At 42.3% G+C, this 13,437-nt stretch overlaps 1 protein-coding gene and 1 long non-coding RNA gene across 9 annotated transcripts in view; one reads left to right on the forward strand and one right to left on the reverse strand.

Moving 5' to 3' along the window:
• LOC122554547 (uncharacterized) overlaps positions 1 to 13,437 on the forward strand; it is a 77,467-nt gene that overhangs the window by 10,243 nt on the left and 53,787 nt on the right. For all 8 annotated transcript variants that reach the window (XR_006313017.2, XR_015758184.1, XR_015758185.1 and 5 more), the window contains one exon: positions 2,498 to 2,584. The gene's annotated coding sequence lies outside the window, so the exon portion shown is untranslated. The remainder of the gene's footprint in view (positions 1 to 2,497; positions 2,585 to 13,437) is intronic.
• LOC148149168 (uncharacterized) overlaps positions 1 to 13,437 on the reverse strand; it is a 199,823-nt gene that overhangs the window by 5,151 nt on the left and 181,235 nt on the right. The window lies entirely within an intron of this gene.

The raw sequence follows: 13,437 nt of genomic DNA on the forward strand, positions 1-13,437 counted from the left end.
CACTACAACATGGTGGCTCTGGTTCTAGCCATGAGTACCATGTCAATTTTACAGGAGTTTAGCTTAAGGTGATTTATTTTCAGTATTAATGCACCATAATATAGCTAAAGGGAAGCCAACTAAGTGGAGAAAAGAATAGAAGGATGGGGTGTGAGAAGGATCATTTTAATGTGTAAACCAGGCCCTTGGACTGGCTGTAGTTTTATGGAGAATGAGCTATTGGACTGGTGTTAATAGAACAACGTGAAAGCAGCAAGCTACAGTTCCCAGTTTTCCCTCCATGGTCACTACACCATTGTGAGCCGTAAGTGAAGTCACTCCCTCTGGTTACACATTTTTGATTTCTAATACTCGTGTGCTTATAGCCACTCTTTTTTTTTTTCTTTTCCACTCCACCCACATTTGTGTTTTTTTTTCAAAGCAGTTCTAACTTGGTTGAGTATGGTCGAAGGCTGGGCAGGGCTTTGCAAGTTTTTTTTCTAAAAGAAAAACTGTTAACCGGTCATCAAATGTGACCTTTTTGTAGAATAATTAATAAAAGATGTGAAAGGATACAATGAACCCTACAAAATATTTGTTAACCGCAGGCATGTTTCCATCGTAAGTAGCTGTACATGATATTTGAGGCAGGGGAGGGGGAATAAAGTCATTAACAAAGACAACCACCAAAACCAATCTTTTACCAAAGAAAAGAATCAAATATGAAAATCCACAATGCATGGAATTCCAAAATGTAATATCAATTTTAACTTTTTGTTCCATCACAGTAATTCATTTTAACGTTGATACTTCTACATTTGAGCTGGGCCTGTTCATGAAGGCCCTCCCATTGGAGTTTGGTCTCTGGGTTCACCTCCAGCTATTGAGCTTAAATTTTCCTTTTGCAAAGTCAAATTGCGATACTTAAAATTGGTTTTTCCACAGTTTGTAAAGGGCACCTCGATGACAGCACAAGCTGTTTTCTTACTTGTAACTGCTTTGGTAGCAGAATTATCTCTTGAAATCCATACTTCCTCACTGGCTCACTTCTCACACATGCCTTCTACAACCAGATTAAAGTGTACCACAGACAATTTTTTTTATGAGATGCATCTTGTATGATCCCTATGTATGACAGTTCTGAATGTTAAATTGCTGATGTAAGGGCCTGAGAGAAGCTGGCAAATCTGTTAGCTAGGAAAGGTTATGATATGTTGATTATTCTGCTAGTTTACTTCAACAAAAATTCTAAAGGTACTTGCCATTAGCCCACTTATTCATCTATTTGTATTAACCATTTAAATAAGCTTTCAAACAACTCCTTTTTCGGGTTGAAAATCCTTTCTTTTAAAAAGAAACTGAAGATCACGAGTTGTGTGGTAGCCACAAATCATTCTTAAGAGAATAAACTTGGGCGATTCTAGATCTGTTGCTCCCAACAGTCACTAAATATGTGGAGTTTATGGTTTTCCCACTTGCTGTACTATGACTCCAAGGATCTCCATTTTTCTGGTGTCAGGATATTAAAAAGTAGCTGTTCACTTGCTCCATTTTATGTTGATTTTTAACTGTTTGCATTTCCAAATTTAAAACAGCCAAAAACAAAGTGACAACTATGGCAGAAAGCTCCAGGACTCTTGGTATTGTTGCCATGTGAAATGGAGGTAAAGAAATTAGCTGTTTTTTTTAGGTGTGGAGTACAAGATCAAGATTAGGCCAGCAGGTTGGAAGAGTTGTACATGACTGCAAACTACAGTCATAACTCAGCTGGCTCATGAGATTTATTCTCACTCTTCCATTTTCTTCCCCTCTACTTTCCTATGGAAAGCTAGCTGACTCCTACAAGTTTTTTCAGATGTTTTCTGTGCCGGTTCTCTTAATTAAATTACGTGGAAGATAACATTTCTGGATCAGTAATCTCATTATTACTCCCACTATCTAAACAGATTGAGAGTTTCTGGAAATTATGATTCAAGGGTGACATCATCAATTCCCCTTTTCTCGCCCCTCAAATGGTGCTGAGTTGACAGAAATTTCAGGGTTGAGAGAGCCTGACAAATGACTGCCTGTCCCCTCCTCCACCATCTCAGCAATACTGAGCTCTTGTCAAGACATGCCTGAGAGCTAACAGTGAGACAAAAGCAAATAGACTGAATGTTTTCCATGAATAAGAGTGCACTGTTGCCAGCAAAATCCCATAGGAAAGGGGAAAAAGCAGGACACTTTTTCTCTCCTACTTTGCCACCTTTGCACAATGGCTGCTGAGAACTAAATTGAAACCACTTATGCTGTTTTGTTCAGATCTTTGTCCTTAAATACTTCAATTCCCATTTACAAAACTAACTCTCACATTGTGCACTTTACTGATTGTTTTTCCCGAGCTCGACAGTGTGACTTTGCTTAGCTTAACATAAACCTTGACTCCAAAATGCCCACTTGCCATATTTATAGGACAACATCTTAAGTATCAAAATAACAGGTCTGTTCTGACATGTAATTTCGCCTGTTCATCCTCTAGGCCACTCTCATCTCTGATTTTGGGTCAGCAGTTAAGTCAAGCATAAGAGCAACGTGACTAGGACATCATTCTCCGTTCCACATCCAGGTAAGTGGGGCACACTATCCAGTATATTTGCCCTGGAGATATAGACACAGATTAGTGTGTTGTGCTGAAAAAATAAGATACAATTTGTTTTTATAAAGTCCATCTTTCTGACCCCAATCTAATGCCTTCTGCAACTAGAAGCTAGACTTTTATCCTCTTTATTTACTGTATCTACTGTAATTGCTATTTACTGTAACTTCAAACTGTCTCTGCCAGGTGATGAGAATCCTGGACGCCTCAAAGAATTAGAGGTGTCTAGCATTTCAGTGAGACAGAAATTCACCTGCATGGACTTCTGCCCCATGTGATGTCTTTTTATAAACATGAACCTTTTCATTAGAATGTCTGTCTGGTTTCAATTTTTTTTTTGATCTTCTGCTCTTTTAAAGCAGAATGTACGCAGTGTTATTAAAGGATTTATTTTACATTTATTTGGACCACAAGCTGTCTAATTGCAGCCTGAAAGAATGTTTCTGTCTTCATAGATTCTGGCATTTTGTTCCTCTGTGCTCTTTCCTCAAAAGGTGGTCACTCGCTTGTGTTTTCAAATGTGCTTTTGCCTTCACCCCTCCAATGTTTAGAAATCTGATTGTGGTGATTAGAAAGAGACTTCACCAATCAGCTTGCTAGAGTGGTCAGACAGACTCTTAAAGTACAGAGAGTAAGACACACTGGCAATATGAAAGCTAACTTTTCTCCCCAAGATGCTTTTTTCTGAGCCTGAAAGATGCTGCAGTTTCACCTGTCTGGGAGCAGAGGATTACTCGGTCTATCCGGCAAAGCCTGTGTCTGTCTGTCTGTCTGTCTTTTTTTTTTAAGATGCAAGTAGTGTTTAGGGTTTTTTTTTTACAAGCTTCTCTCTCGCTCTCCCCCAGCTGGCTTACATCCTGTCTGTCCTCATTCACAAGGAGATACCATTCGCTGCCTTCTCCCAAGCTTGTACTTTTTTTTGTCCTACTGATTTAACAGTAATTCTTAGCCTTTTGACCAGTGTTCCGTGCTGGGAGTTTCCAATCCTTAACAGACAAAAAGGGGATGCTTTAAAACATGAAAGGAGGAGGATGTGTAGACACCTACTTTACAATTCCAAGTTCCCTTTGGTCCAGGTTCCGAAAGCATGTTCAAACAACTTTCCTCAAAACAGCAGATTCAGCAGGAACACTGCTCAAATCAATCATCCTATCTCAACCTGAGCCTCCGCTACCTTTTGTTTAATCAAGACAGGCTTCTCTTCACCGATTCACGACTTTTCATACCAAGTAGCTTTTCAACCTTTCCTGAACCCAATCTTTTCCATGGTTCATAGAATGCAAACTAAGTTAACATGCCCTTCATTCATCAAAATGTGCTCCAATTGTTGCTTGCAAAAGGGTGTTGGCTGTGCACAAGCAGATGATTTTTAGATTGCTGCTGGTTTGTTTCAGTGGGATTTTCATTAAGATGGCATTCATTCATTGTTAGGGAGCCACTCTGACTTTAGTTGCTCTGGAGGTCCTTGAATTAGCTGAGCTTGTTTTTTTTCCTGTAGATCTGGTAATAAGCAAACATTTGGCAGATGGAGCTTTTGAATACGATTGTCTGTCAGATGCTTAAATGAGGGGTACACTAGAATGTTAATTCACTGACAAATGTCCTTCATCCTCCAGACTAAGGATGACTACAAATCTGGGCCCCAAGTAGATCAAGTGATAGTTAATCCAAATCTGGTCTGTTTTGATTAAATTGGGATTTTAAAAAAAAATTGTGCTTAGACCCACGCTGGAGAAGTTATGATTCATTAAATGCTAGAAACATCATTGACTCAGATTTGGCATTTTTGGTTTTATTTAATTACTATTTAGTAGTTTATTCCTTGTTGGAGGTTAAGGGATTGGGTTTATTCAGAGGAGATTAAAATCTAATCCCAGGCCAGTTAATCTCTATTTAGGGGAAAATTAAATTGTGAACAGGAGGTACATGGTGCATTTTTCTAAAGTTCCCAATGCTACCAAAAGGCTTGCTTTTTTAAAAAAAAAGTACCTTTCTCCAGTCACTACAAGCTGCATTTCAAACATATGCTAAAGAAAGCACGTGAAGATGTAGCATGCAAATAGTTTTCAAAAACTGAAAGCCCTAACAGTAGCATTCTAGCTTTTTATTGTCCAAAGAAAGTAAACTGAGAATTGAATTTGTATAAAACATTGGTTGTGAATCACTTTAAATTTTGTGACTTTTAGTTCCTTGTCTTGAACCTATATTGCAATATTCTTTATCAGGAAGATGCCCAAATGGGAACACAACCCCAATTTAATGAAATCTGTTTCTACTGGATTGTAATTTTTTAAAATCAAATTTCTTTAGACTGCTGTTTGTTTTTTAAACAGACTGAAGCTAATATTTCTCTTTTTGGTAGCTGGTGAATAAATGTTGTCAATCATAAGATAGTTACTAAGTGAGACCAATTTGGTTTTGAGATGCTAGTAAATTGAGTAGGGAACACATTAAAAGTTGAAGGTATAGATAACAGAATGGGCAATAGATCACTTTTTGTGTTGCTTGGAGCAATGGATTTTTGTGCTATCAACCTTTTTTAGACAATTATGATTTTTTTTTTGTCAACTTTCTTGCTCCTAATCTGCACCAAAATGACCTTCCATCTTCGAATACAGGTAAGTGGAATTATCCAGTTCTGACACCAACTCTCTCCACATGTGTTAGTCAGTGGAGGTGGTGAGCATGTTTGTCTAGCTACGCTACTACTACACAATCTGCGAGTGCCCCTCACCCCACATGTCCCATTTAGAATGCTCCTATCAGAACAGAATTGCCAAAAGCCATAATATTTATGGTTAACAAGTTGAAACATTGATAGCTGAAGTCTGTTGCCAAGGACTTGAGGTGAGCAATTCAACTCTTCACTGCTAAGATGCTCAACAAAATCAAGTCTTTTGAGTGATTTTTGAACAGCGAGTTCCAGCCTGCAGTATGTTGGCATCTGCACATGTACTGATAAGTCTTAAGTGAAATTATGCTAGTTGCAAAACTTAAGAATCTAACTTTAAGTTAAGACAATAACTGCACAAAATGGGGACTGCACCTATCTCTACAATGAGAAAAGGAAGTTACCTGACCTTTTCTGGCTTTTTTAGAAAAGTACTTGAGTTCAGGCTTTTATGGTTGTTTTCAGAATGGGATTATTTTAGTCTCAACTTAGGTTTTCACTTGAACATTGCAATCCATTACATAAAAAACCCAACAGTAACATGAGCAATTCAAAGTTCCAAGCAGCCTGGCAGCAGTGTAGCAAAGATTTTTAAAGTGTGCTTTTTGTGCAATAAGCATTTTAAGATTCCACCAATAATCTAATTTTTGCACTCTACAAGGATTAATTTCCTAACTCTCTATTGTATGTATTTTGTATTGATTATTAGTTGCATTTAATCCTCAAGTCATTCAGCCAGGTAGTTCTCAAACTGTGGACTAACTAATTCCCTCACTCTTGAATTGTTTTGCCTACTTTGGGCAAGGAACTTAGCAGATTTGCTTTCTCACTAGTGAAAGTAACTTTTTTTAAAAATCAGCCCCTACCGCGAGTATGAATTTAAGGGTTATTGTTAACGTGTTTTGTCACTTATCAGCGAGCACCCTTGTGTTTTAGCTATCATTGAGAAGGTTACTTGTTTTGTAACATTTTTATCATGTAAAGGATATTTTAATGCACAAGTTCTCAATCAGCTGTGAATTATAGTTTGTCTTGTGAGCGATTTCACTGACCAATCCCCTTTTTTAGTAGGCTTTACATACCTTAAAAGTAAGGAAAGGAAATCTGAAGAGTATAAACATCCTTATACCCCAAAAATTACAGGGTATGTAGTTTCTATCAAACTACAATTATTGTAGTTACAGGAAACCGGTTTTTTGGGTTCAGAAATACACTAAGTCACAGATGACTTAGTACTGTCTGCTGATGATTTGGTTAAACTTTAAATTCTACTGGCTCAGTAAGCCTTGTGATGTGTATATTCAATGCCTTTGCAGCTAAGTCACTGCAGCAATGTCAAAAACAGCATCAGTGGTGAGAATGTCTGTCTCTCATCTGCTGTAAGACTGGCTGAGACTGGACAAGTTATCCTGTCAAATGCTGTCTTTTGGATGGGATACTAAGCCAAGATGTGTCCTATTGGATAGAAGTAATGTCTTCACACTATCTGTGAAATATCCCTACACCATCCTCTTAAAATACACTGTTGAAACTTTATTGCTGGAACAGCACAGCAGGTCAGGCAGCATCCAGGGAACAGGAGATTCGATGTTTCGGGCACAGGCCCTTCTTCAGGAATGAGCAGAGAGTGTTCAGCAGGAGAAGATAAAAGGTAGGGAGGAGGGACTTGGAGGAGGGGCGTTGGAAATGTGATAGGTGGAAAGAGGTCAAGGTGAGGGTGATAGGTCGGAGTAGGATGGAGGCGGAGAGGTCAAGAAGAAGACTGCAGGTCAGGAAGGCGGTGCCGGGCTGGAGGGATTCGGCTGAGACAAGGTGGGGGGAGGGGGGATGAAGAAACTGGTGAAGTCCAAGTTCATCCCCTGTGGTTGGAGGGTTCCCAGTCGGGAGATAAGACGCTCCTCCTCCGACCGTCGCGTTGTTGTGGTTTGGCGGTGGATGAGTCCAATGACCTGCATATCCTCGGTGGAGTGGGAGGGGGAGTTGAAATGCTGTGCTACAGGGTGGTTGGGTTGGTTCGTCCGGGTGGCCCAGAGGTGCTCTCTGAATCGCTCCGCAAGTAGGCGGCCTGTCTCCCCAATATAGAGGAGGCCACACCGGCTGCAGCGGATGAAGTAGATGATGTGGGTGGAGGTGCAGGTGAATCTGTGGCGGATATGGAAGTTTCCTTTGGGGCCTTGGAGAGAAGTGAGGGGGGAGGTGTGGGCGCAAGTGTTGCACCTCCTGCGGTTGCAAGGGAAGGTGCCGGGAGTGGAGGTTGGGTCGGTGGGGGGTGTGGATCTGACAAGGGAGTCGCGGAGGGAGTGGTCTCTACGGAAAGCTGATAGGGGAGGGGAGGGAAATATATCCTTGGTGCTGGGGTCTGTTTGGAGGTGGCGGAAGTGACGGCGGATGATGCGCTGTACATGGAGATTGGTGGGGTGGTAGGTGAGGACGAGTGGGGTTCTGTCCTGGTGGCGGTTGGAGGGGCGGGGCTCAAGGGCGGAGGAGCGGGAAGTGGAGGAGATGCGGTGGAGGGCACCGTCGACCACGTCGGGGGGGAAATTGCGGTCCTTGAAGAAGGAGGCCATCTGTGTTGTACGTATTTTGAACTGGTCCTCCTGGGAGCAGATGCGGCGGAGACGAAGGAATTGGGAGAATGGGATGGCGTTTTTACAGGGGGCAGGATGGGAGGAGGTGTAGTCCAGGTAGCTGTGGGAGTCGGTTGGTTTGTAGTAGATGTCCGTGTTGATTCGGTCGCCTGAGATAGAAACAGAAAGGTCTAGGAAGGGGAGGGAGGAGTCCGAGACTGTCCAGGTGAATTTGAGGTCGGGGTGGAAGGTGTTAGTGTAGTGGATGAACTGTTCAACCTCCTCGTGGGAGCACGAGGAGGTTGAACAGTTCCTCTTCGTAGGGTATGTGGAACAATCCATCTTCCGCAACTACACTGGCCCCACCCCCCATCTTTTCCTTCGCTACATAGATGACTGTATCGGCGCTACCTCGAGCTCCCACGAGGAGGTTGAACAGTTCATCCACTACACTAACACCTTCCACCCTGACCTCAAATTCACCTGGACAGTCTCGGACTCCTCCCTCCCCTTCCTAGACCTTTCTGTTTCTATCTCAGGCGACCGAATCAACACGGACATCTACTACAAACCAACCGACTCCCACAGCTACCTGGACTACACCTCCTCCCATCCTGCCCCCTGTAAAAACGCCATCCCATTCTCCCAATTCCTTCGTCTCGCCGCATCTGCTCCCAGGAGGACCAGTTCAAAATACGTACAACACAGATGGCCTCCTTCTTCAAGGACCGCAATTTCCCTCCCGACGTGGTTGACGGTGCCCTCCACCGCATCTCCTCCACTTCCCGCTCCTCCGCCCTTGAGCCCCGCCCCTCCAACCGCCACCAGGACAGAACTCCACTGGTCCTCACCTACCACCCCACCAATCTCCATGTACAGCGCATCATCCGCCGTCACTTCCGCCACCTCCAAACAGACCCCAGCACCAAGGATATATTTCCCTCCCCTCCCCTATCAGCTTTCCGTAGAGACCACTCCCTCCGCGACTCCCTTGTCAGATCCACACCCCCCCACCGACCCAACCTCCACTCCCGGCACCTTCCCTTGCAACCGCAGGAGGTGCAACACTTGCGCCCACAGCTCCCCCCTCACTTCTCTCCAAGGCCCCAAAGGAAACTTCCATATCCGCCACAGATTCACCTGCACCTCCACCCACATCATCTACTGCATCCGCTGCAGCCGGTGTGGCCTCCTCTATATTGGGGAGACAGGCCGCCTACTTGCGGAGCGATTCAGAGAGCACCTCTGGGCCACCCGGACGAACCAACCCAACCACCCTGTAGCACAGCATTTCAACTCGCCCTCCCACTCCACCGAGGATATGCAGGTCATTGGACTCATCCACCGCCAAACCACAGCAACGCGACGGTCGGAGGAGGAGCGTCTTATCTTCCGACTGGGAACCCTCCAACCACAGGGGATGAACTTGGACTTCACCAGTTTCTTCATCCCCCCCCTCCCCCCACCTTGTCTCAGCCGAATCCCTCCAGCCCGGCACCGCCTTCCTGACCTGCAGTCTTCTTCTTGACCTCTCCGCCTCCATCCTACTCCGACCTATCACCCTCACCTTGACCTCTTTCCACCTATCACATTTCCAACGCCCCTCCTCCAAGTCCCTCCTCCCTACCTTTTATCTTCTCCTGCTGAACACTCTCTGCTCATTCCTGAAGAAGGGCCTGTGCCCGAAACATCGAATCTCCTGTTCCCTGGATGCTGCCTGACCTGCTGTGCTGTTCCAGCAATAAAGTTTCAACTTTGATCTCCAGCATCTGCAGACCTCACTTTCTCCTCTTAAAATACACTGCCTGGGTATTGGTCACAATGTTGCTTGTGGGATATCATTAAGAACCTCTGCCACATCTCATTCATTAAAAAAACATTTGAGAAATAAAACCTACTTTGAACGTATGGATGCCCCAAAGATCATGAAGCAGAGATTATTTACTTAATTGGCATTGAGTCAACATAAACAGAAACGGAACTTGAGGGTAAACCAGAAACTGTTTACAGTATGTATATGTAACAAAGCCTCTGGATTATGTTGGATTATGGAAATCTTTGTTTTTTTCCAAACAGATTACATTCAATTTCTCTAGCCACCCTACCTTGCTGTCACCATCTTCTGCTCTAAGTCCCAGTGCAGGACACCTGACTGAAGTGGTTGTAAATGATTTTGATGTGAAGATTTTGTACAAGGCAATACTCATTCCCACCACTAGGGGCAAGATTTGAATGACAGGCCCTAGTATTGCCTATGACCCCAGAGTCCCATCACGCTAGTGCTATAGGCATTCCGGAGCAGTAGTTTTCCACTGGTGTTGAGCAGCACACTACTGTGCCATGACAAGGTGAGAAGTGGGCTTACAGAATGTGTGCCTCTATGCTTTCAATCTCCTTCAGAAAGCTCTCTTCGATGTAGTATCTGGTGCCATTTGTCTCTGCATGCAAGAGAAGGGAAATCCACTTTAGTTATGGACCTGGGTGCCTTGATACTGAAGCTTGCAAACCACTGTTCTAGAGACCTGAGCTGCAGAAATTGGGCCCTGACCATATCCCACGAACACTAGCCCTGGCTGTCCACACTCCAGGTAGACTCAAAGCTCAGTTCATTTTTCAAGATTGAAGCATTGTAAAAGTAAATGGGCAGTCAGCTTGAAAACATTCTCTATCTTGTGTAGAAAGGAGCTGAGTCTTTCTTTCACAAGTCCTCTTGGTTTTGCTTACAGGCGTCCCTGTGTGCCATAAGAGAATAACCAGACCATTCAGCCCATCAAATCTGCTCTGCTATTCAATGAGATCATTGCTGATCCAATAACCATCCACTTTGCAATTTTTATTCCCTTTATTGATTTTGCTTCTTTCTTCAACTGTATATGTCCTTCTACAGCTGTCTAGTGAAGAACTCCACAATGTACCCAATACACCTGCTAAAGCCTTTTGAAAATTTTGATTAGTTATGTCAGCTTTGCATTCCCTCCATTTTGTTTTCTACTGTCCCAGACCCTCCAGTCTAGGCATGACAGTGACTTCCAGATCATAAATCTGTTCCTTTTTGTGCCTAGAGGGACCATTGCTTCAGAGACAGCATAGTGTCCCTGGGCTATTGGAGAAGACTTAGAAACAAGTTCCTCTTTGGTGATTTCTGACTGACTTTGCAGTCAGCTGATATGGGAATGTGCCCCAAAGGAAATACCAATGGGATTCGTCACTTAATTGGTCACAGCATACTAGTCACTGAGGGCTTACTAAATAAAAAAAGTCCTGGCCAATCAATGGTGAGAGAAATAAGTAGTTACTGCATTGAACTCAATGACACTACACTCGTGTTCTTTCATTGCTGAACAAGCCTTTATGAACTCATTCACCCCTGTGGTACTCATGAGATATGGATCGTTCACACTGCAGACAATGGAGCTAGTGTAGTATCCAAAGTACAAGTTGAGTCTTTTAATAACTGGTGACAATTTACAACAGGAATATGAAACTAATGATTTACACCCATGTGTGCACAAAGGGATTTTGAAACTGGAATAAAGTTTCAATACCTGTACCCCAATTTTCAAATTAAACTTTCTCCTCACATACTTTTGAACCAGTTTTTGCTTGATTCTGAATTAATGGGCTTCAGCAATTTTGATATCAATGTTACATGTTAAGCTTCATACACTTTGCCCAGTATCTTGCCTAGCCATTCCTGCCAATACTGTCCACAATGTAAACATTAGACAAAATCAAAGATATTAACTGAGTTAACAGTACTTTTTTGTAAATCTTGAATTTAGAAAGATTCCTTAACAGTGACCAAAACTCTAAAGTCTGGCAGAAAAAGTCATCATACATAAACACTTTAATCATGAGCGTGAAGAAGTCAGCTCCCAGGTATGACTTGTCTGGTTTATTCTGAATGTTTGAGGTGAGGAGGAAGTGAGCTCACTGATTTAAAAAAAATCTCCAATCAATATAATTTGGAGATGCTGAAAAACTGAAGAGACTAGCATTAGGAAGAAAGGTTTTAGCAAACATTGAGAGAAATTAATCCTATTTAGACATGTTTTTCAGTGGAAACTAACATTTTCCTTTAATGTCAGATTTATGTTAGCTGGTATGTGAAAACAGAAGTACCCATCTTCTTTGTCAAAACAAATGTTTTTAGTAAAACTGAACATATGGTCTTGCAACTCTCTGCAAATACAGCAATAAGTAAGTCAGTGGATGTTTAACTGGATCCAGTAATGAAGGTTCATCATTTGATGATTGACCTCTTACAACTGAAGGGGAACAACATTTATGGAGGAGCAAAATAAGTTGTTAATCTGATCTAATATCTGGTTGTGTTTTGGAATATACAAACAAATGATTTTGTCAATGTGGATTTTGTTCAAAAGCCCATTAATTAACTTTTTTTTGATTCCATGTGTTTAAAAAGGGACCAACCATATGAAGGTTTGTTTTTCTCACTTTCCCTGTTTTTTTTTGTTTGAAAAGAAAACTAGTTCCTTTTGAAAAGAAACTAAAGTGCTGCATGATGTGTTTGTGCCAGTAGCTTGAAAGTTTTTTCTTGAAAATCTGTATTTGCATCTTCAAACAACAAACTTTCATGTTAAAAGATAATGAAGGGATGTGCAGTCAATGCTGGAATTGGCAGCAACACTTCACAAATCGAACAAATGATTAAAATAGGTAGTGAGCATCTTGGTCACCCCTGTTTTTTACAAATGTGGCAGTGTGAATTGCAGAGTGAGAGGTGTAAAATGACCATAAGTATTATTGCTCTCAGCTGTTGTTTTTATACATATAACCTACAAAATGTTGCTTTTTAATGTTCTTTACCTGTATTGTTCTCAGGGCAGTGCTTACAATAAACCAGGCATTTATATAACCACTATACTCCAACATAGCCTAAATTTAGAAAATAGTTTCCTGTGAACAGTGTAATAGCAGTTGGGCAACACCAAAACTTTATCCGTATACATAGTGCGCACAATACCGAGACAGACTCTTCGGTCCAACTCATCCATGTCGACCAGATATCTGAACCTAATCTAGTCCCATTTGTCTGCACGTGGCCCATATCCCTCAACCCTTCCTATTCACTTGGCTATCCAGATGCCTTTTTAAATATGGTATTTGTACCAGCCTCCACCATTTCCTCTAGCAGCTCATTCTGTAAGCACACCACTCTCTGCGTGAAAAGGTTGCCACTAAGATTCCTTTTGAAATCTTTCCCTCTCTCACCCTAAACCTGTGCCCTCTAGTTCTGGACTTCCCCCACCACAGGGAAAAGACCTTGTCTATTTACCCTATCCATGCCCCCTTGTGATTTTATAAACTCTAAGGTCACCCTTCAGCCTCCAACACTTCAGGGAAAACAGTCCCAGCCTATTCCACCTCTCCCTATAGCTCCAATCCTCCAACGCTGGCAACATCCTTTGTAGATCTTTTCTGAATCCTTTCAAATTTCACACAATCCTTCTTATAGGAGGGAGACCAGAATTGTACACTATATTCCAAAAGTGGCCTAACCAATGTCTTATACAGTCACATGACCTCCTAACTCCTACACTCTGTTCTGACGAATAAAGGAA

The sequence above is a fragment of the Chiloscyllium plagiosum genome, unplaced genomic scaffold (assembly GCF_037043375.1).
Source record: "Chiloscyllium plagiosum isolate Xiang-an unplaced genomic scaffold, Cpla_swu_hap1 HiC_scaffold_9, whole genome shotgun sequence".
In the NCBI taxonomy this organism is placed as follows: Eukaryota; Metazoa; Chordata; class Chondrichthyes; order Orectolobiformes; family Hemiscylliidae; genus Chiloscyllium; species Chiloscyllium plagiosum.